Raw genomic sequence first — 22343 nt, forward strand, 5'->3', positions numbered from 1 at the left:
TAAATAAGTAGGAGGGGCTGGAGGAGGGGAGGGTACAGCAGAAGGGGCCATCCCCAGGGATCAGGGAGACCCCCCACCCAACCGCCAGGCAGGCTCTGGGGTGCAGGCAGTAGACTGGGTCTGGGAACTGCAAGCAGGGGCTGCCAGCTGGGAGGGACCCTTGGCCTCTTGTTATTGTTCAGTCGCCAAGTCATGTCCGATTCTTTGCGACCCCATGGACTGCAGCACGCCAGGCCTCTCTGTCCCTCACTATCTCCCAGAGTTTGCCCAAGTTCATGTCCATTGAATCGATGATGCCATCCAACCATCTGTTGCCCCTTTCTCCTCCTGCCCTCAATCTAGTGAAACCCTTGGCCTGGGAGAGGTTAAGAGGACCAGTAGCAAGAAGGGCACAGGGCAGGGTGTCCTGTTCCTACTCCAGGGGGCGGGAGAGGCTGACCTTGTTAGCGCAGGACTGCCACGGTCATGCCCCAGTTTCTCCATCTGGGGAAGGTCTAGCCTTCTGGAAGCACCTGGCACACCCTCGATGCTTGATAAATGTCTAGAGACTCATCCCTGAGCAGTGAGGTGACATGAAAAGATGCTCAATGGCCTTCACCTCCCCGGTGGTAAGAAGCAGGCAGAAGAAGAAAGCAGGCTGAGCAGGCAGCAGGAAGAATGCAAGTTAGCCCTGAGGTGGGACTTCCGAGGTTGAGGAGTACAAGATCCAGAAGGTGTGAAGGAGAAAAAGTGTGTCTGAGCTGCTGAGCGGGCTCCAGGGGAGAGATGGGCAGTCATCAAGGATCAGAAGGGAGAGCGTTGAGGCCCTGAACACTGGTGTGGCCCTTTACCCACTTAGCTCAGACTCTGACATTTATTGGTGTAATTAGTATAGAGATTCCCACCCCTACCCCCCACCCCACTCCTGCCAGCGGACTGGAAGCATCTGAAAGCAAGGATTGTCTGTTTAGCCCACCTTTTTATCCTGGTACCCTTTTACAGTTGTTGTTATTTAGTCACTCAGTCTGACTCTTTTGCGACCCTATGGATTATAACCCACCAAGTTCCTCTGTCCATGGTATTTCCCAGGCAAGAATGCTGGAGTGGGTTGCCATTCCCTTCTCCAGGAGATCTTCCCAACCCAGGGACTGAACCCAGGTCTCCTTCATTGCAGGTGGATTCTTTACCCCTGAGTCATCAGGGAAGCCCCCTTTATGCAGTAGGTGCCCACAAATAAGTGTGAATGTATGAATGCATGCATGCATGTAGGAATCCAGAGGTTCCTGATGCTTAGAGGGAAGGGGGCCTTATGGCAGCCCACGCTCCCACCCTGCATGCTCAGCTGTGACCCCCCAGCTCCTCACGTGACCCCAAGAACAACTACCTTAAGGAGGCAGGAGCTGGAACTCCCAGGATTCCAAACTCCTGCTCCTGGACACACTGAGGTCCCTCTGAGAATCTCCGCAGACATCCTGGGAGGCTGAGCAAATGGTGATTATGGCAGACAGAAGGGAGAACTTTCACTTACACCTGTATCCTTAAACACTTTAGAAACCCCCATTTACATGCACTGTAAAGAGCTTGGGGGTGTAAGTGACAGAGACCCAATGCCAACTGACTTCAGCACAAAAGGGACTTTATCAGATTACAAGACTGAAAAGTCCAGGGACTTCAGGCATGGCTGGATCCAGGAGCTCAAATGATGGCATGCAGCTTCTGACAGTCTTCATCTCTTGACTGCTTTCTATGTTGGCTTCTTCCTCTGGGAGGTTCTCCTTGGTGGGAGCAACTCCAGGCTGACATCCCACCCTCTTTCAGTGCAATAGTGGGTTCTGGCACATCAGCCTGGCGTGGGTCACAGACCCATCTCAGAAACAATCACTGTGGCCAGGGGGCTGGCATATGCTAATTGATGGGAGCTGGGTCACAAGCCCACCCCTAGAGCCGAAGAGATAAGCCCCACCTTCAGAACCCCTAGTGAGTAGGGAAAGGTATGTCAAGGAATGTGCACCCCCAAAGGAAAATTTGGGTTCTGTTGCTAAAAATGAGGGACAGATGATACTGGGTACCAGAATTCCACTCCAGTTGTAATAGGTGGGCATCAAGCCAGCCTCAGGGCCTTGTTCTAAGTGCTGGTTATTTGTGGCAGACATTGTCCCTTCTCTGCCCGTATCTCCTTGGAATGCACGCATGCTCATGCTTAGTCACGTCTGACTCTTTGTGACCCCATGGAGTGTAGCCTGCCAAACTTCTCTGTCTATGGGATTTTCCAGGCAAGAATACTGGAGTGGGTTGCCATTTCCTTCTCCAGGGGATCTTCCCGACCCAGGGATCAAACCCAGGTCTCCTGCATTGGCAGGCAGATTTTACCACCATGCCACCTGGGAAACCCCATATCTCCTTGGGCTCCCTTCCCATTTCTACTTGTGCACATCTTCACCTCTCTTCCTGAGCACCTTCTCTGTTCCAGTCTGCTCTGCCCATGTCTGCAGCAGAGTCTGCACACGCCACCCAGCAGCTCTCACCAATGACTGACACGTGCTGGGATATCATACATGTTCAGTGTATGTCCATGCATGTTTTACACTATCTCTGAGAGCTCTCCAGTGGGTTCACCTCTAATTGCCCACAGTGGTAACTTGTCACTGCCTTCCTGTCTCTTTTCTCTACCCCTCTACCTGGGATCACCTGCCAAAAAAAAAAACTGATCTCAAATTCCTGGCTCAGGGTCTGTTTCTAGGAAACCCAAACTAGGACATCATCAAAGCCAGTCCCCCAGGGATGCGTACCAGACCGCACTGGCTTCCTTCAGAATGTCTACTCCTGAGGCAGGATCAGGGATTGAATGGGCTCAGAGTAGCCTCTGCTCCGAGGATGCTCCTTGGTCCCCATGCAGTAAGTGTGACAGGGGAGGGGCAAAGACCTATCAGATCCTCAGGTCACAACCTCCAGGGAAGCAGCCACATCCAGCTCTGAGGGGCCTGAGTGTCCTGATCTCCCGTGAGCAGTAGGGACAGGTATCAGGGGCCCAGGAGCCAAATGTATTGGGTTGCTCATTCAAGATGTTCATTCGAGCTTTTCTGTAACCCGAACGAACTTCTTAGCCATCTCAATACTACCCATTCCCATGATCCTCAGAGATCGAGTTGTTGTTATTCAATTGCCAAGTTGTTTGTGACTCTTCACTACCTCCATGGACTGTAGTACACCAGGCTTCTCTGTCCCTCACCATCTCCTGCCCAAGTTCATGTCTATTGAGTTGGTGATGCCATCCAACCATCTCATTCTCTGTCACTCTCTTCTGCCTTCAGAGAGCAAGAGATTGGATCATTTCAGATAGCTCTTAGACCTGACTTAGAAAACAGAATCCCCCAGTGAAAAGGTTCTTTTTCCCCTCTCTCTCTTTTTCTCTCTCTCTTAAAAAACAAACAAACAAAAAAAAACAAAAAAACATTTATTTGGCTGCACCAGGTCTTAGCTGCAGTGTGTGGGATCTTTAGTTGCAGCATGGGGGCTCTAGTTTCCTGACCAGGGATCAAACCCAGGCCCCCAGCATTGGGAGCTCGGAGTCCCAGCCACTGAACCCCCAGGGAAGTTCCTTTCCTCTCTTTTATCCAGATCCCATTTAAAAGCATTCCCAGTTAGTAATTTTTATTTTGAAAAAAAATAGGAAAACAGAGAAAAGGGTAACCTCGTGCCTATCCATAACTAGAATCAATGGTAACATTTTATTGTATTTGTGTCAGATGTTTTGAACAAAAAAAGACTAAAATATGACAGATAAAAGTGAATTTCCGTGATCTGCCCCGGCCCCAGTCCCATTTCCTGGATTCCATCCCTAAGGGGCAACCACAGATGTCTTCTCAAATCTGCTGGCATGCTTTCAGCTGCAAGGGACAGAATTCCCTTCAAAGCAGCTCCAAGTACAACTCAGCAGCTCGGCGATGTCATAAAAAGCAGGTTCTTTCCTCTCTGTACTTCCCATCATCCTCGGCATCCTGCTGGCCACCATCACAGAGTTGTATTTCCACCAGGGATGTGCGGAGCCCGTCAGGACTGTTGATGAACATGGTGTTCTCACTTCAGAATGTATTCTCCAAAAAGGTGATGAGGGATTCAAAGATCCATGGCCTCCAGCTGCCGTATGTCCTGGACTGCCCCGCCGCCTTCTCTCTGACCCATCGTGGGTTCTGGTGGATTCATGGTTTTCCTTATCAGCTACAAATTGACTTGTGTCTCCCAGTGGCCCTGAATGTTCCCACTCCTGGCTGTGAGCAGCTTTGGTGCGCGCATGCTCAGTTGCTAAGTCGTGTCCAACTCTGTGAGACCCCATGGACTGTAGCCGGCCAGGCTCCTGTCTCTGTGGGACTTCTCAGGCAAGAATACTGGAACACTGGTTGCCATTTGCTTCTCCAGGGGATCTCCCCCACCCAGGGATTGAATCTGTGTCTCCTGCGTTGGCAGCCGATGCTTTACCACTGAGTCACCAAGGAAGCCCCAGAGGCTTCTGGACCTTTGCCTAAAATGCTGTTGTCTTCAGCATCCTAAGCCTGATCAGCTCTGAGCTACTCAGCCACAATGCCACCAGGGTCCCTGATCGTGCTGCATGAGCCAGTTGCCACCAGCAAGGTCCTGGACTTGATGGTGACCATCCAGGAGAGGAGATTGTCTCTGTACAAGCCGGTCGTAACGCAGATCAACAAGCCAGGAATGTCCTCTCCCTATCATGACTGGGGCCAGATGCAATAAGGAACACCACAGAACATAGACTACAAGGGCCATCATTGTTCCACTGATGGAGATGATCGATATGGCCAAGACAGCGTCCCAACAGAGCCCTTTCAGCATGGCTGGTAAAGTTACCCAAACTCATACAGTTTGAAACACAATATTGTGTCCCACACTGCGGGCAGATTCTTTATGATCTGAGCCACAAAGACCCTCCTCCTTCTAGAAAACAAGGATTCTATTTCGATTTCTCTGTTTCTCGCAATGGTAACAGGAACTTCTGACACATTGTTAAAATGCAGCCAATGGGAAAGTGCATAAATCATCAGAAGTCCCGAAGCTCCTGGTCTCACTTGCCTCCCTGCAAGGAGATCAGCAAGTGACCGCCCGGGAGAATGAGGACATGTCAGCCCTGGAGAGGGATATGGGCAAAGAAATCTAAATGGAGATCTCTGTTTTCCAGTGTTTTTTCTATGTCACTATGGAGGTCACAGTCAAGCTTTACTTTGTGTTCAAATCACCCCCATCAGACTTCCTGGTGATCCTGTGGTGAAGAATCCATCTCAAAATGCAGGGGACACCGGTTTGATCCTGGGTCCCGGAAGATTTCACACGCTTCAGAGCCACTAAACCTTCACTCCCTAGAGCCTATGCTCCATAAAAGAAGCTATCACAATGAGAAGCCCTCTTGCAGCAATGAAGAGTAGCCCCCACTCACCTCAACTAAAGAAAGCCTGAGCGCAACAAGAAAGACCCGGTGCAGCCAAAAATTAAATAAATAAATGAAGACCACAGCCATCAAGACCCTCTCTTGCAAAGGCAGCATTTGCTGTGGATACAAAACTGTGAGTCGGCCAGGGTGGGTTGTCTCTGAATGTCAAAAAATGTTTGCAGCATTCAAACAGATGCTCTAGTTCCTCTCTTCAGATACACTGTATTGGTTCGGCCTTCCAAGAAGTGAGCCAAGATGGGGTCAGATGTGCAAGGAATTTACAATATGGGGGCGGGGGGTGGTGTGGAATGCTCGAGAAGGAACATACAGAAGGAGCTAGAGGAGGCTGGGAGAACCATCAGACTGCAAGACAACTGATATTTGGCAAAGGGAAAGAAGGAAGGAATAGGGGATAGGAAGAGTCTTCAACTGCAGGGCAAGGTTAAGAAAGTTCCCACAAAGCCAATGGAGAGTCCTTGATCTCAAGTCACCCATCAGAGAAGCCCTGTGTCTCCCAGGAACTAGATGTTTTAGAGTCCCTGCCGCACTCAGTTATTGGCTGGGATGGGCTGGAGGGGATCAAAGGCACCTCCTGTGTGAACTCTGCAGACTCCATGACCGCTGCCCCCAGAGTCAGCGGCCCGCAGTCAGAGCTCCGGGTGGTGCATTTCTAGAACTGCCCCATCCCACCCCTTGTGCCACAGGGCTCTTCCGTGGGTGCCATGAGCCTCTCTTTCCAAGCAGAAACTTTCAAGAGGGAGAATAGTGGAACGAACTACAGCTCCCCTCCCCTCTGCTGCCCTTGACCTGAGGACGTAAGTGGTACTTATCTCCCCCACCACTATCCATTCTCAATTATCCGAACACTCAGCTGTCACCTGGGAAGATCTTGGTAGGTTACCTGGTGGTGTGACCTTTAGTCCTGAAGGGTCTCAACTCTGGGTTGCATGCAAAATCGCTTCCGTCCTGTCCGACTCTATGGACTGTAGCCCACCAGGCTTCCTCTGTCCATGGGATTCTCCAGGCAAGAATGTTGGAGTGGGTTGCCATGCCCTCTTCCAGGGGATCTTCCCTACCTAGGGATCGAACCCGGGTCTCTTACATCTCCTGCATTGGCAGGTGGGTTTTTTACCACCAGCGCCACCTGGGGAGCCCAGGCAGGTTAGGGGCTTCTCTGGTGGTCCAGTGGTTAAGAATCCACACTGCAATGCAGCAGACACAGGTTTGATCCCTAGTCTGGGAAGATCTCACACTCCACGGGGCAACTAAGCCCCTGTGCCACAAATACTGAGCCCATGCTCTGGAGTCCGCTAGCTGCATCTACCGAGCCTGTGTGCCCTTGAGCCCATGTTCAGCAACAAGAGAAGTCACCGCAATGAGAAGCCCATGCACCACAGCTAGAGAAAGCCCGTGTGCAGCAACCCAGCACAACCAAAAAAAAAAATCACAAAAAAATTTTTTTTTTTTTTACAAAAAAATTTTTAAAAAGCCAAATTCTTGGTTATCATAACCAATAGATCACTCTGATGGCTCACTGGGTTCCACGTGTATATCTTCCTGCTCCCACTTTGTAAAAGCAGCCCTGCTTTTACCTAATTGGTACTAGAATTACCAATTTTAATAATTGACCAGGGTACTTCTAGTAACTTCTAATAAACAATCAGGGTCGGTGTCTACCACCAGAACAGTGACTTCTCCTCTTACCTGTTGGTCCCAGAACACAGAGTTTCCAGAGTGTCCTGGCAGCAACCATAGCTGCTTAAGTTTTAATGAGACCCATGCTGTGTCCCCTAGTAAGAGTTTGCCCCCTTTGGGGACCAGGACTTCCAACCCTGCAGAGCTGGGGGGTGGGGAGGCTGATTACCCACAGTGCATTTTGGCAAACTTACTAATCACAGCACTCAGTCTCGTCTAATTCTTTGCAACCCCAAGGAACGTAGCCTGCCAGACTCCTCTGCCCATAGAATTTTCCAGGCAAGAACACTGGAGCAGGTTGCCATTTCCTCCAGGGGATCTTCCTGACCCAGGGATCAAACCCATGTCTCTTATGTCTCCTGCATTGGCAGGTGGGTTCTTTACCACTAGCACCACCCAGAAAGCCCACTAATCACAGTGGTAGAAATCAAATCCCCAGTTGAAGATCAGGGAAGGCTTCTGCTGAAAGTGGCCTTGAACAGCACTACCCTTGATAACTATGGCTGGGAACATTTCAATTCCACCTCTGCCCTTCTCTGGGCCTCAGTTTCCTCATCTGCAAAAAGAGGAAATACTCTCTAAAAGCTAATGTTCTGGGGCTCAGGTGTTAGACTCAGGAAGATATTCCCTTCCCCCTTCCTCCCTCTCTAGTCTCCCTCTACGAGCTGCCCAGTAACTCAAACCCCTCCATTCATTTATTTGGGGCAATAAGGCCTCAGGTGGAGAGGATTAGAACACAGGATGAAATCTGAAACATTGGCAGGACAGGGAGGAGAAAGGGAAGGCAGACAGACATAGAGGAGGTATCTTCAATCCCCATGCCCCCCAACCACACAACGTGTGTGATCATCTTAGTTCCCTGACCGGGGATCGAATGCCCCCAGGGATCGAGTGCCCCTGCAATGGGAGCGCGAAGTCCTAACCACTGGACCACCAGGGAAGTCCCCACAGAGGAGGTAGCTTGGAGGAAAGCTGTTTGAAGTACAAGGAAGAGAAGATGTTCTAGACAGAGGAGACAGAAAAAAAGAGAGGGGTTCTAGGACGTTCTAGGAACACCAGCTGAGGTCAAGGCTGAATGGAGAAGAGGCAAAAGTAAGAGACCTGAAAGGCTAAGGGCTTTGAATGTCAGGATAAGGTTAGATTTTTTCAGAGGTGGTAGTTGTACAATTGCTAAGTCGTGTTTGACTCTTTGCAACCCCATGGACTCTTTGCAACCAGGCTTCCCTGTCCTTCACTATCTCCAAGAGTTTGCTCAAACTCATGTCCATTGAGTCTGTGATGCTCTCTAATCATCTCGTCTTCTGCTGCCCCCTTCTCCTTTTGCCCTTAATCTTTCCCAGCATCAGGGTCTTTTCCAATGAATTGTCTCTTTGCCGAGGTATTGGAGCTTCAGCTTCAGCATCAGTTCTTCCAAAGATTATTCAAGGTTGATTTCCTTTAGGGTTGACTGGTTTGACCTCCTCCAAGTCCAAGGGACTCTCAAGCATCTTCTCCAGCATCACAATTCAAAAGTATTTTCAGAAGTAACAGGAAGTTACTGGCAATTTTATGTAGGGGACTACCCCAATCTACTTTGTACTTTATGGAGCTGATGGTCACATAGACTTGGATTCTTTTTTAAAAGTTTTGATAGAGGCTGGAGGGAGACAAGATAGGAAGTAAGGCAATATTCTTCCCGGAAGAGATTTGAAGGCCCTGGGCCAGATTTGGTCCCAAAGAACGTTTGGTGGCTCAGTGGTAAAGAACCCACCTGCCAATGCAGGAGCCCAGAGTTCCATCCCTGGGTCGGGAAGATTTCTTGGAGATGGAAAGGGCAATCGACTCCAGTATTCTTGCCTGGGAAATCCCACGGACAGAGTAGCCCTGTGGGCTACAATCCATGGGGTCACAAAGAGTCAGACATGACTTAGCAACTAAAATACCAATGTTTCATTTGGCCCATTCAGTATTTCTGAATTTGGGGAATTCATTTCAAACATTTAAAAGTTGGACAATTGGGGAATTCCCTGGTGGTCTAGTGGTTAGGACTCCACACTCCCACTGCTGAGGGCCTGGATTCAATCCCTGATTGGGAAATTAAAATCCCACAAGTTGCGTGGCGTGGCCAAAATTGTATTTTAGAATATGGATTCCCTGCTTGAAAAATCATCTGTCCACACAGGGCCCATGATGCTTCAGTTTGCTTCATCTCCACCATTCCCTATGTTGTTACACCTGACCCTAGCCAGTTTGCAATCAATGGCTCTCAAACTTCTAGAAATGGGGAATTCCCAGGCAGACTAGTGATTAGGAGGGTTCAATCCCTGGTCAAGGAACTAAGATCCCACAAGCTGTGTGGCACAGCCAGAAACAAACAAACTAACTCAAGCTTCTAGAAGAGTGGAGAGGTATGGTTGGAAAGAGTGTGCTGGGTGGACAAATAGGAAAGGTGCAGGGCGTGTTAGGGGTTTTCTCCTTAGGGAAACAGTGTGGGTGAGGCTGCATGGATGAGGCTGAGATAGAAAGGAAAATAGAGCCTAGGAGGGTGAGCTGTTCCCATCTCATCTCCATCCTCACCCACCCCACTTCCTTCCAGGTCATCAGTTTCCAGTTACCAAACAGACAGTGGTCCTTCATACCTGGGTAGTGCCTTTGCACATGCTGCTGCCTGGACTCCCCTTCCCTCCCTTCTATCTGGTGAACTCTGTGAATCCCAGCGGCATCTCGTGACTGGCTACTGCTTGTTTACTATAGGGGTCGAAAACGCAACCTGAGCTGACTTGACCCTGAAAGCCCCAGTTTATGACCTCTTTCCTAAGTAGGCTTTTCTGAGTTAGTTTTCTGAGGTCCTGCTTGGATGGATGGATGGATGGATGGATGGATGGATGGACGGATGGATGGATTGCTGAATTTATATCGGATTGCAGAGCTTAGATGTTTCCCTCCTTGAAAAAGACACAGGCTCCGCCGCACAAGAACAGACTGGGACAGTCTGAGACAGTCTGGTCCCGCAGGGGCCTGGAGGCTGGACCAGGTGACCCTCTCAGACTCCCCCGAGTCCTCTCTAACCTCATTCTCGCCCCCTTGTGGGCTCTGACCTAGAAAAGACAGGGACGGGAGGAGAGGGCAGCAGCCCACGGGCGCTAGGACCCAGCGCGGCCGGAAGGCGGGGTGGGGGCGCCGCGCGCCACTCCCTCCGCGCGGGGAAAATCTGCGCCCCGCGGCGCGCGGCAGGAGGGCGCGGCGGGAGGGCGAGCGCGCGCCGGGGTTAGTGCGCGTGCGCGAGGGCGCGCGCCAAGTGGGGCGGACAAAGGGGCGGGCGGTGGCGCGCGAGCCGGAGGGCGGAGCCGCGGGCTAGGCGGGCAGGTGCGCGCAGGCCGGAGGGCGGAGCCGCGATGCCGCGATGGAGCGCTGCCCGGGCGGGCGCCGGGGCCGGGGCCCGAGCACCAGGCGGAGCGCGAGCCGGAGCCGCAGCCGGAGCCCGGACCAGGCCGGGGTCCGGCACCGCAGGGCCGGGCTGCTCGTAGCGGCGGCGACGGAGCCCCCCAGCGGCTGAGGGGCTTCCTCCCAGCTCCTGCTGGTGGCCGGGACTCAGCAAGCCCCCGCAGCCCGGGAACGCGGGGACCCCCCCCCCACCACATCCAGGACCCAGAGACCTTTAGGAAAGCGAGTGGCCCCCCAGATCCAACAGAGATCGACTCCCCAGCCGGGGAAAGCGGAGACTACCTCCGTATTCAGAAGACAGCGACCTCCCTGCGGTTCCGCGGACTCCCCCTCTTCAGTCTGGGCCCCCACAAGACCTAGAACGCAGTGACCCCCTGTCCGGGATTGTGGGGACCCCTTCTCAAGATCCTGGCCATTACAACTCCACACCTCAAGACACGAAAATCCAGCTCAGAACGCCCCTAGATCAGGGGTCTTAGATCCCCCGATTCCGGCGCACAGAAACCCCAAATCTAGGGACCCGAGGACAGCAAGAGCTATCCCTCACCAGCAAGAGGCTTCGGGGACCCCCACTGAAAGCTCCAGGACCGGGGCGACTGAGCCCCTCGCGGCCCCCTTCTCATCCCGGCCCATGATCGTGGCGCCCTGAGCCCCCCGGGCCGGGCTAACGACGGAAACCGAGACGGCGCCCAGGCCCCCTGCCGCGGCGTCCCCGCGGCCCCAGCTCAGGTAAGCCGGGCCCAGGTAAGGGGCAGCAGGTGAGTGGCCGCCGAGGTCCCTAGCCCTGCAGGTGGGGAAGGAAGTATGGGGTGCGCACGGCCCCCTCCCCAGCGTCGCCATGGAGCCGAGGCTGAAGGACGTCTCTTTGTGTCTCGCTTGGAGGAGCCGCCCCCTCCTCCTCTCCCTTCCCCCACCCCCCACCCTAGCCCTGGGGTTCGGGCACAGCTCCCCAGACCGCGGGGGAGTGGTGGCAGAGACCCTTCGGCCGTGAAGAAGGGAGAAGAGGGTGGGGAGTCCACCCCCAAAATCGCGAGCCTGGAGCGGTTGGGACCCTTGGTCCTTGGAGGATATACACCCCTACCCCCAAGGCCAGGCTGAGTTCTCAAGTGAAGTCCTCCCCTGGGAAGAGAAGATTTGGGGTGTCCACAGGTGAGGGGGCCTGCAGTGGGTGGCCCTGGGGTGATGGCTGGGGCTTTGGGTGTGTGTCTTTGTCTGTGAAAGTCAAGGAAGGGGTGTGTTTGAGAGAATGAGTGGGATCCCCTTCTTTTCTCTGTGATCCCATTGCCCCCCCCCAACCCAAACTACAGGGGGCGTGGGGGTCTTCACCGAGGCCATACTTTGTGCTCCCTGCAGGACAAGTGGGGGGACAAGCCCTTTCTGAAGTGAGGCTCTGGTTTCTGGGGAGGGGAGGAAGTCTGAATCAAGGAGCCATTTCAGGTCAGGGCACCTTTCTGTCCCCATTTGCCCCAGGGGCAGCAAAGCCAAGGCTCTCCCTTGTCCTCCTGACCTCTGGGACACCGAGGGCCAAACCTCAGGTGGGGTCAGTGTGTCCTGGACAACCAAGGAGCCGTTCTAGATTCCGGCTTCAGCTTTACAGGTGGTGTACAAAGCAGTATCCCCGCCCGGCCATCAGTGAGGTCCTGAACCCCAGCCCCTGCAGCTCATGGGAGGATGAGAGGCCCAGGGGATGTTTTATCCTGGACTTCTGGATCAGAGGTCCTGAAGAGGGACGGGGCCATGCGAGGGAACACACGGAGCCGCTGGGGTTTCCGCCAGCCTCCTCTCTCAGCCCTCTGCAGGCGAGCACTGATGCTGAAGAAGGTACAGGTAGCCCCACCGGGAGTTTCTTTGTTCACTGGTTCATTCAGCAAACCTTTAGCTAGTGTCTGTGAGGTACCAGGTACTCCAGTCAAGGTCCTTTTTCCCACTTCATCCCCTTTCCTGATCTTTCCTGTTCAACACATCTCTGGGCTGTTCTCCATTTGCCCGTACTTGGTTGGACCAGTTGAGATGGGTCTGGTCAGTTCTGATCCCACACCTGAAGGAAGCACCTGAGCCTGGGTAGCAGATTCCTCTTCTCCCCGCTTCCCAGTACCAAGTGCCCCCACCCCTCCGTGCTGTTGGTGTTGACTTAAGGGGTAGGATGTGGCCAGCAGGAGAAAAGGCTTGGGGGCTCCAGGTCAGACCCCTGGCAACCCTGCCTTCAAATTCAAGGGCAATTGAGACAGCCCCCCGCCTCAGCTCAGGCTCTGGGGGAGCCAACTGCTCTGAAGACTGGGTGACCTTGGGCAAGCATGTGGCATCTCCCAGAGAGAACGACAGCGAGCTACTCACTCTGCAGCCGGCGGGGTGGATGTGGATCGCACCTGGGCCCACAGAAGTATCCAGGTGTGCCCTCTCTATCTCTAAAGGAGCTCCTCTTCCCCCACTGGGTTCCCAAGAGCCCGGGGCCTTGTCAGACAACCCACCGAAAAAGGAGTGGAGTCGGCGGCTAAATGAGTGGAGATTTGAGTCACTGTGACTAGGGAAAACCACCAAGAGGCCAGAGGGAGACAGAGAGTAAGCTCTCCCCTCCAGGCTCACCTGCGATGGCTCCCCATTGAGTCTGGAATGAGCGCCATCAGAGCCCTTTGCAGTGTGACCTGAAACCACCCCCGAAGCATCACCTCCAGTTCCTCACTCTCCATCCTCTACTTTGGGCTCATCTCTGTGTCCCCCAGCTCCTTCCTTCCACCATGTGTTGTTCCCTCGACCTGAAAAGCCCCACTGCAGGATGGCTCACGGGCAGTTCTCTGTCTCCACCCTCCCCTTTTGCTCTGACCTGGGCTGGCACAGAATGGAGAGTAGAGTTGGGCTGGGTGATGGCTGGTGGCTGTGAGAGTGTATCTCCACCTCGAGACTCCAAGCTCCAGGAGACAGGACCAGATCTGTCCCCCACTCCCTGCAGCGTCGGCTTTGCCTAACCCAGAGCCCAGCATATTGTACAGCACATGTTGTCAAACACAACTTCTCGACACATTTTGTTGATCCAAACAGTGTTTTTCTCCTGTTTGTTGCCAATGCTAAACAAACATGCAGTGTCACATACAAATATTGATTTGGGGGTCCTCTTGAAAAATTGAATGCTGTGACAAGCCCAGACCAGAGCCGAAGAATGATGACCTCCTTTAGATCAGCTGTCATCCTCTAGCTCGCCCCAGGCCCCACATGGCCTGTTCACTCATTTACATGACCTGCTGGTCCCTCATGTAGCATCTAGCTTTGCAGGCCTAAGGTAGAGGCCAGAAAATGTTTGCTCAGGGGGTGACCTTTGTCTCTGTAGATCTGTGCACTCAGGTCTTCCCTGCCTCCCCCATGGCCAGGTCAGAACAACCCCAGAGCAGCAGCTCTCCAAGGTCTTTAAGGCCAGGTGATGCAGTGAGCCTGAATTCCTTCAACAGCCAGAAGCATCTCCACCCTGGTCTCACTTTACACTCTGGGCCCCATCTTATATCCCTTCCTCTCTTCTAGGATTCAGCCAGCAAAATCTTGTTTTAACTGTCCCACTTGCCCCAGGAGCAAAAGTCCCAGGTTCTAGACCAAGGTCTTGCTGAGGCCTCGTGGGGGAGGACCGCCCTCCGGGCCTCAGTTTCCCCACATGTCAGGGAGGAATTGGACTAGAGGTTCTGTCAGCTGTAATCGTCCTCCTTGTTCTAACTCTCTAGGACTGAATCCAAAGTGCTCTAAGTTTTGGTCAGGCAGGAGAGGTGGGGGGGCCTTGATGCCAAAGTCATGCAAAAATATTAACCAACCCTAAATATTGAGGAAACCAAGGGGTGATACTACTTAGTATCACAGATCAGCTGCACAGGGGTCAGGAGTCAGCAGTGGGCCCCAGGCATAGGCCATGTCCCTGGGAGGGGGTGTGCCGTCTTCCTGGGTGAAGGTCAACAGCATCCCGAGGCCAAAGGAATCAGCAGAGATCTGTAGTTGAGCTCTGGACTTCTGGGGTTTGAGTCGCCGCTGTGTGACCTTGGGCAAGTCACTTAACCTCTCTGAGCTTCATCTTACTTATGTGGAAAACAAGGATAATATCTATCTCAGGGTCAGCAGGGGGATTAAGTGAGCTAAAGCGTGAGAAGGGCCTTGGACAGGATCGGGCAGGTGGCATTACTGCCAAGGGTTCCTCATCCACTGGCCAATGCCCTTTCCAATAGGAGCTAATTGTGCTCAGAAACTATTCTTGATTTTCCTACTGGGGAAGCCACAGGGCTTTTGGTACTCTCCTCAGGAAAGGGGAGGTGGGTGTTTAAGAAGCAGTTCTGTGTGGTGCTTAAGGAACTTGCCCCTGCTATGGGTGGGGGTGGGGTGAGAGTCAAGCCTGAGGGGTGGGATCTGTGTTAGCTGTAGCTGAGGTCCTCTTCCTGCCCAGAGCGGCTTTCCAGGTGAGGTACCTGCCAGGCTTGTGTCCCCAGACTTCCTGTCCAGGCAGATGGGCCTCTGGCCAGAGCCAGACCAGCATCTCCAACAGATCTGTTCTGCTCCAGGCTTCCCCCTCCCTCCCCGACTCCCTCGGTCCCCCTTCCGGCCTCATAAAGCTGTGGCATAAAGCCTGGTGGGGCCCTAAGAACACCTCTCCTCTCCTGTCCTTCTCCCCATCCTCCCCTCCCCTCACTATATACCTTGGCCACAGCCTGAGAGGGGATATCTAGACTCCCAGCTCAGCCCCCATTTGGGGAGCCATGTAATATCAGGGTTCAGGGAAGCATTTTTCAGTGTCAAAATGTCCCACACCGGTCTCTGGACATCCCCTCTCCCAGAGCATGAAGAACAGCACCTCATTAACCCAGTGTGGGGATTTGAGCCCAGCCCCATGAACTCCCAAAGGTTCGTGTGAAACTAACATCAGACCTGTCTCTACCCCTCTCCAGCCATGTGACCTTGGATGAGGCAGTTTCCTCCATCCTGTTTCTTCTGATGAAGAATGGGAATAGTCCTAGCTCCTTCCTAGTGTGGGGAGGTTTACATGATCGAGCACTTTTAGTGGTGCCTGCTACTTTAGTATTTGCTTATGACTTCTGCCACCTGCTGCGGGGTCTGTGATGAGTGGGTCCAGCCACTGTGACTCCCTTCCTTGTGGCCTTAGCCAGTCCTGGGAGAGGCAGAAAATGTTCCAGCTGCCTCTGCGTGCTGGGATGACCCTGAGGGGCAGGGATGGGGACTGGATAGAGGATAGGAGAGAGCCTCATCCTGGTCAGGCCCTGTAGAGGCTGTACAGATCCCCGCCCCAGGATAGCTCCTCATCTGATGGGCCCCGCAACATAGCAAGAAGGCGTCTTGCTCTCTTGAATTGGAGGCCCACAGTCCTAAGGCAGATCAGATCATCCCACCCTAAGAGCTCGGGTACCTGCTAGCCCTGATCCTACATGTCTCCAGGAAGTGCTGTGGGACCCGCAGTTAAGAGGGGTTAGTGGCCAAAAGCACAACTTCTCAACCCGCTGTGTGACCTTGGGCAAGGTGCTTAGCCTCTCTGTGCCTCAGATCCCTCAGCTACAAAAAAGGGATGAGACCAGTCCCTGACTTGCAGCGTCATAGTGAAGATTCCGTGATGAAGGTGTGTAAAGTGCTGTGAATGGCATCAAGTATCCTCTATGCTTTGCTGTTAATATCAGCCCCCTGAATCCCTGAGCAGAAAGGGAATGTTAGCCCCACTTTTACAGGTAAAAAAAGAAAAGAGGATTGGGGCAAAGGTCTTTACTCAAGTGTCGGTATCTGGGATTCACAGAGGATTCTGTTCATTCTTCCATCATTCACACACAGCTGACAGGGCATGGCCAGACAGAAGGAACGGGCAGAAACGAACTTGGGCTCTGGCCGTGTTCCTGGACAGACTGCCCTCACACCTCACCTGGGGCCACGGCAGCTGAGAGCTGCAGCACTGGGCCTGAAGTGCTCCCCACTCCTTCATCTCTCGGCCCCTCCGAGGACAGTGGTGGGATGCTGCTGGCCCGGAGGGGTCTCTGAGTGCAGCAGGGCGGGTTCCTGCTGTTTCTTGGCCTCTGGGGGCCTGGCGCACGGGCTGGCTTTGGGAAAGGTTTGCTCAGGTCCAGAGACTGGCGTGCATCTTCCTCGGAGTGAAAGGCAGGTCTTCACTGAGGCCTCTGAGGCCCTGTCCACTGCCCCCGACCCCTTACCTCCACCCTCCCCTCTGGCCCTTGTCCCTTACCCTCCACTTCAAGCCATGCCGACCTCCTTACAGTTCCCTGAGCACGCCAAGCACAAGCCTCGGCCAGGACGACTCTTCCTACAAGATCCAGTCTCCATAGGATTTGCCTGGGTGTCCAGTGGCTGAGATTCCAAGCTTCCAATGCAGGGGGCCCGGGGTTCGATCCCTCGTCAGGGAACTAGATCCCGCAGGCTGCAACTAAAGATCCCGTGTGCTACAACTAAGACCCAGCACAGCCAAATAAATAAATATTAAAAAGAAAAAAGACTCACAGACCCACACTCCTCCACAGGCTTACAACCTTCTCAGTAGGGCCTTTCCGGACCCCCTCGTCCCCTGCCCTTCTACAATTTCATTCCCTACCCCCAGCATTTCCTTGCCTCCCTGCTTTGCTTTTCGTTTAGAACATCCCACTATCTGACTTCCATCTCTTACTTACCTTTATCATTGTCTGACTCCAAATGAGAACAAAGGTCCTTGAGGACAGGGCTGTTTGTCTGGTTCGTGAATGTATTCCAACTCCAAGCACATAGTAGGTGCTCAGCAAACATCTACTGAATGTTCTGGAGCCAGGCAGAGCTCTGTAAGCCACACCCGAACTGCGTGCCACTGGACACATCACTTAATCGCCCCTTCTCTGAGTCTCAAGTCTCCTGCACAGTGAGGGATATAATGGGAACAGCAAGAGCAGCTTCTCCTAAAATGGTTGTGAAGTATGAATGAGTCAATATGTCTAAAGTACTTTAGGTGGTTCATAAATGTCAGCTATTATTAATAACACTTTAACCCAGACCACTATTAACCCTATTTCCTGACAAGGAAATGGAGGCACAGAGAAAGCAAGTGATTTACCCACTTGACTTCATGGCTAGACGTGGTGGTGACCTGGTTCCACCCGGGGGAGCGCTGAATCTAGGCTCCAGGCTCCCAAGCTAGGCTGCATCTCCCCTTCCATCCCTCGCTAGGGGTCAGGGGAGGCGGGCGCAGAGAGGGCTGGGGAAGGGCTCAGCTCTTCAAGGAGCCTCTTGCTCGCCCACCCAGTGACCGCTCCCTTCCACTGGTGGCTGATCAGCCAAGGGCCCTGAGGGCCAGGCTGCCCATGTCACCCAGCAACAAGGCTCCTGCCTCCTCCCGCACCCGTAGGGGCTGCCACAGGTACGTTGGGAACAAGGAGGCCCAGGGCTCCCACCTCCCCTCCGGGCCTGACTGGAGCGCCTATCCCAGTTCTGGGCACCAGCTGCAGGCAGGCGTAGCACAGACTATTAATAACCACCAAGGCTGTGCCCTGGGGAAGGGGCAGACTGCGCCAGCTGGGCGGGAGGCTGAGGCAGAGGCTGGAGCCAGAAGCAGAACCTGGCAGCGCAGGGAACCCCAGGCCGCCCCTGGTGGGGAGGGCAGTGGGAAGCGAGTGGTTTCCAGCTTCTGCTGCTTGATCTCAGGTCAGTCTCAGCTCTCCCTCTGTCTCCTCACCTGGGAGATGTGGGGGTGGGCTGCGTGATCTTCAAGGTCCCTCCTGACTCAGGCAGGTCTGGGGGGTGAGATTTAGTAGAGCCAGTTTGGCCCCCATGTCCAGCCTAGAAAACCAAGACACTCAAGACACTACAGCGTCTTCAGGGTCCAGGATAGAACCAAGGTCTCCGTCCCCTCTGTGAAACAAATTCTTACCAAGCATCTGCTCCATGCCAAGCACTGTGGGAAGTGCCCCTTTAATTCTCACAGAAGCCCATCATATTAAATAGGCATTTTCATCCCATTTTACTGATGGACAAACTGAGGCTTAGGCAGGGGATACAGCCAGAATATGCACCACGAGGGGAAGATGAAAAGACCTGAGAATATTCTTTTCCTTTTGAGCAAGACGGGATGTTTGGTGGAGTCTGTGTTAAAGAACCGAGGAGAGGGAGAGGACTTACTTGGCCTCTCTTATGGGCTCCTCGGGGCCCAGATGTTGTATGCAGAAGTGTGTAGGTGGTGGCTGGGGACATTTTTCAGGGGAAAGAGAACCGAGACTTTGGTGACCCATGAAGGGATATGAAATAGCTCATTTTATAGATTGGAAACTTGTGCAGAGAAGGGTTTAGGGGCAGGGCTGCACAAGGCTCCTTGGGCATGAGCAGCAAAGGCCGGAGCTTTCCCAGGCAATTCACACTTTTCTTTTTGGTGTGAGAGGACCCAGCTCTGGACGCCGCCCCCCAACTCTCTCACAGTGGATGGGAGAGCTCACTGCCCTGGGGTAAAAACCAGGAGGGTCAGGGACACCCTTCTGAGAAGGTGTTAAGTGGCAGAGAACCAGACTTGGACACTGGCTGTGGGGGTGGAGGGGGAGAGCTCTCCTCAGGGGTGAGTGTCAGGGGGGTTCCCAGCTCCCCCACCTTCCTGAGCCTGGGCCAGCTCCATGTGGTAATTCAGGGCAACCAAGCTGGGCCACTCCTTCCCCCCAGTCCCCTCTCTGGGGACACCCACCCCAGGCTGCTGAGCCTGGATGAGTGGGCATTATCTCCCCTCACACTCTCCCTTGGGATTGTCTGGTCCCCTAACCATGCCTGGTTCCTTATACCCCACCACACCCCAGATCCAACAGGACTGTACCCAGTGAAAATTTAATTCTCACCCTGCCCCTGGTCATTGAGTTCTCACTTCTTTCATTCATTCAATCACCAGTATTTAAGTTTCCTACTATGTGCCAAGCACTGTGCTATCAGGGGATACACAGTGAACCAGACCAGCCTGACAGTCCCCCCCCCCCCTGATGCTTACATTCTCATGGGGAAGAGAGACATCCACAATAGACAGGGTTACGTTAGACAGGGCTACACTCTGCTGGGGGGAAAGTAAAACAGGAAAAGGGGAGTGCGGTAGGATAGCCCTAGTTGAGAAGGTGCTGTTGGAACAGAACTTAGAGGAAATGAGCCATGTGGATGTCTGGGGGCAGAGGGAACAGCTCCCGGGTGGGGAGCTGGCGTGTTCAGGGAACAGCAGGGAGACCGGTGTGTCTGGAGCAGCAGGAGGACGAGACAGGTCAGAGGGGTAAATCAAGGGCTGTTGTAAGGACTTGGACTGAGATGGGAGCCCCTGGAGGGTGATGAGCTGGGGAGTATTGTGGTCTGATTGGGGTTTGATGGGCTCTCTGGCTGCTGTGTCAAGGAGAGGTTGAGGAGGGTAGGGAGCAGTAGCTGAGCCCTGATGATGGCTCAGAACAGTGGGAGAGAGTGCTGAGGATGGTCAAGCACCTTCACTAGTGTCTGGTTGCATCCCGAGTTACTTTATGCAAATGCAAGCAAATAAGAGACTTATTCCTGTTTTCCCCCTCACTTCAAAATAACATACTAAACAAAGTGATACAGAGGCTGGGAGAGAGCCAGGAAGCTGGTGGCAGCTGCTGTGTCCCACCAAGAACAGCCCTCTCCTGATGACAGGTGGGCCAGTGGTACAGCCCCCTGGGGGACATTGGCCTCTGTATAGAAGTCCCAGGTGCACTCATCCTTTAACCTGGCAACCCACTTCTAGAATTGATCCTACAGACACACCTGCACACTGCCACAGGACTTAGGTACAAGGCTGCTCATTGTCTGTGGCAGCAAAAGGTTGAATGAACACAGTCAACATCTATCAGTTGGTTAAATAAATGACAGTGTCTATATCCACGGACTTCCCAGGTGAATCAATGGTAAAGAATCCACCTGTAATCCAGGAGACGTGGGTTTGATCCCTGGGTCGGGGAGATCCCCTGGAGAAGGAGATGGCTACCCACTCCAATATTCTTGCCTAGGAAATCTCACGGACAGAGGAGCCTGGCGGGCTACAGTCAGTGGGGTCGCATTAGACTTGGACATGACTTAGCAACTAAACAACAACCTATATCCAGACATACCTGTTCACGCCCTGGGGGCCTTGGTTGGTCTGTCAGCAGTTCCTCTGTCCTGCTGCCCAGTCTCCTCGGACCTCCCCTAGCCAAGCATTTAATGCCAGCCAGCCCGGGTGCTGTCCACACCTGTGGTGCTGAAGATGGAGCTGGAGGGAGGTCTGGGCTGCAAACCAGAGACCAAAGATAGGAAAAGGGAGACAGAGCAGGAAGCACTCCAGGTTCAACTCCCAGCTCTGCCTCTTAGCATCTAGGTGACCTTGGGCAAACTGATTAACCCCTGTGAGCCTCAGGGTCCTTATTTGTAAAATGGGGTTGCTGTGAAGATTGAATGACAGCAGCAATGTAAAGCATTGGCAATTGAGAAAATAAATAGTCATTTTGACTATTAATGTATCATTTTAGAGACTGTAAAGCATAGTGGAGAAGCATTTGGACACTGCAGTGATAATGCCTAGATTGGAATCCTGGCCCCGCCACTTACTGGATGGATGGTCTTGATCAAGTGACATGACTTGCTCTATGCCTCAGTTTCCTTGTCTGTAAACTGGAGTGAATAACAGATTAGATGAGCTCATTTACATGAGGGACTTGGCACAGGACAGGGTTTCCTTAAGTGTTAGTTGTTGCTGTCAACTTCCTCTCCGTTGTATTCAGCATTCTGATCCTGGCTCCCCAGCCTCTGTTCATGGTGACCAGCGTCACTCACTGCCACTCCCATCTCTGCTGTGTTTGGGGCTGGGGTAGCACCTTGTCCTGCAGATGCCCTGGCTTCTAGTCCAGCCCTGCCACTGACTCTCTGTGATTTTTGAGCAAATCATTGTTCCCTTCTGGCCATCAGTCTCTGCATCTGTAAAATGGGGCTAATGTTATCTCATGCAGACCCTTGGGAAAATAGCTATGTGCCTTCAGGGTCACATTCAGGAAAGCCAAGATATAAAAAGTTACAGCTTCCCAAACACATAAAGAATTATTCACCCGGCATTTGTCACACCCTGGCTAAGAGCTAGGAATAGCAAGATGATTAAGGCATGGGGCTTGCTTTCAAGGAGCTCTTGGGTTTCTTGCTAGATTGTCAATCCTCTTCAAGGCCCATTCAGGTGTCATCTCCTCCGGGAAGGCACCCTGATCCCCACTGCCAGTGTTCTTCTTGGAAATGGCAGAGCACTGATCATGGCCTTCCTGGCCTCATGATTATCTGAGTCCTTCTTTGGTTTGCCTCCTTGATTTGTAGGCTCATACCCTCTATCTAACTTACTCACCCTGTGCCAGTACCCAGCACGGTGCCTGGGCTTGAATAGATATGATTGTCTGGAGGCTTTAGGCTGTAAGCTACATAAATTCAACTCAAATTGGCTTAAGCCAAAAGGAAATGTATTGATTCAGGAAACAAACATTCAGGAGTATGACTGACTTTAGGCATATCTGGAGCCAGGTGCTCAGAGTCATCAGAAATCTCTCCATCTTTCAGCGCTGCGTATCTCTTTGTTGCTTCTTTCTCGGGCTACCCTCATGCTGGCCAAGCCAGCCCCCAGCAGCTCCAGGCCTGTGTTCTTCAGCTTTGTAGGCCAGGGGTCAGAGCTATCTCTTTACTCATAACTTCAGCAAGAGTCCTAAAGTGAGATCTCAGTGGGTCACCTTGGATCACATGTTCATCTCTGAACCAGCCAGAGTGACCTGGCGGATGGGAAGGATCCCCTGGTTGGCTGGCCCTGGATCAGGTCTGCGCTGAGAGTCAG

The 22343-nt window shown here is 53.0% G+C and overlaps 1 protein-coding gene across 3 annotated transcripts in view; it reads left to right on the plus strand.

Annotated features, from left to right (window-relative positions):
- Nucleotides 1-22343, plus strand: part of SBK1 (SH3 domain binding kinase 1) — a 53619-nt gene that overhangs the window by 16790 nt on the left and 14486 nt on the right. The window contains exon 1 of one of the 3 annotated variants that reach the window (XM_043914584.1): nt 10892-11266. The exons of the other annotated variants lie outside the window; for them this stretch is intronic. The gene's annotated coding sequence lies outside the window, so the exon portion shown is untranslated. Of the gene's footprint in view, nt 1-10891; nt 11267-22343 lie in introns of those variants that run through there. 3 annotated transcript variants of the gene reach the window in all.

Source organism: Cervus elaphus, chromosome 10 (assembly GCF_910594005.1).
Source record: "Cervus elaphus chromosome 10, mCerEla1.1, whole genome shotgun sequence".
NCBI lineage: Eukaryota > Metazoa > Chordata > Mammalia > Artiodactyla > Cervidae > Cervus > Cervus elaphus.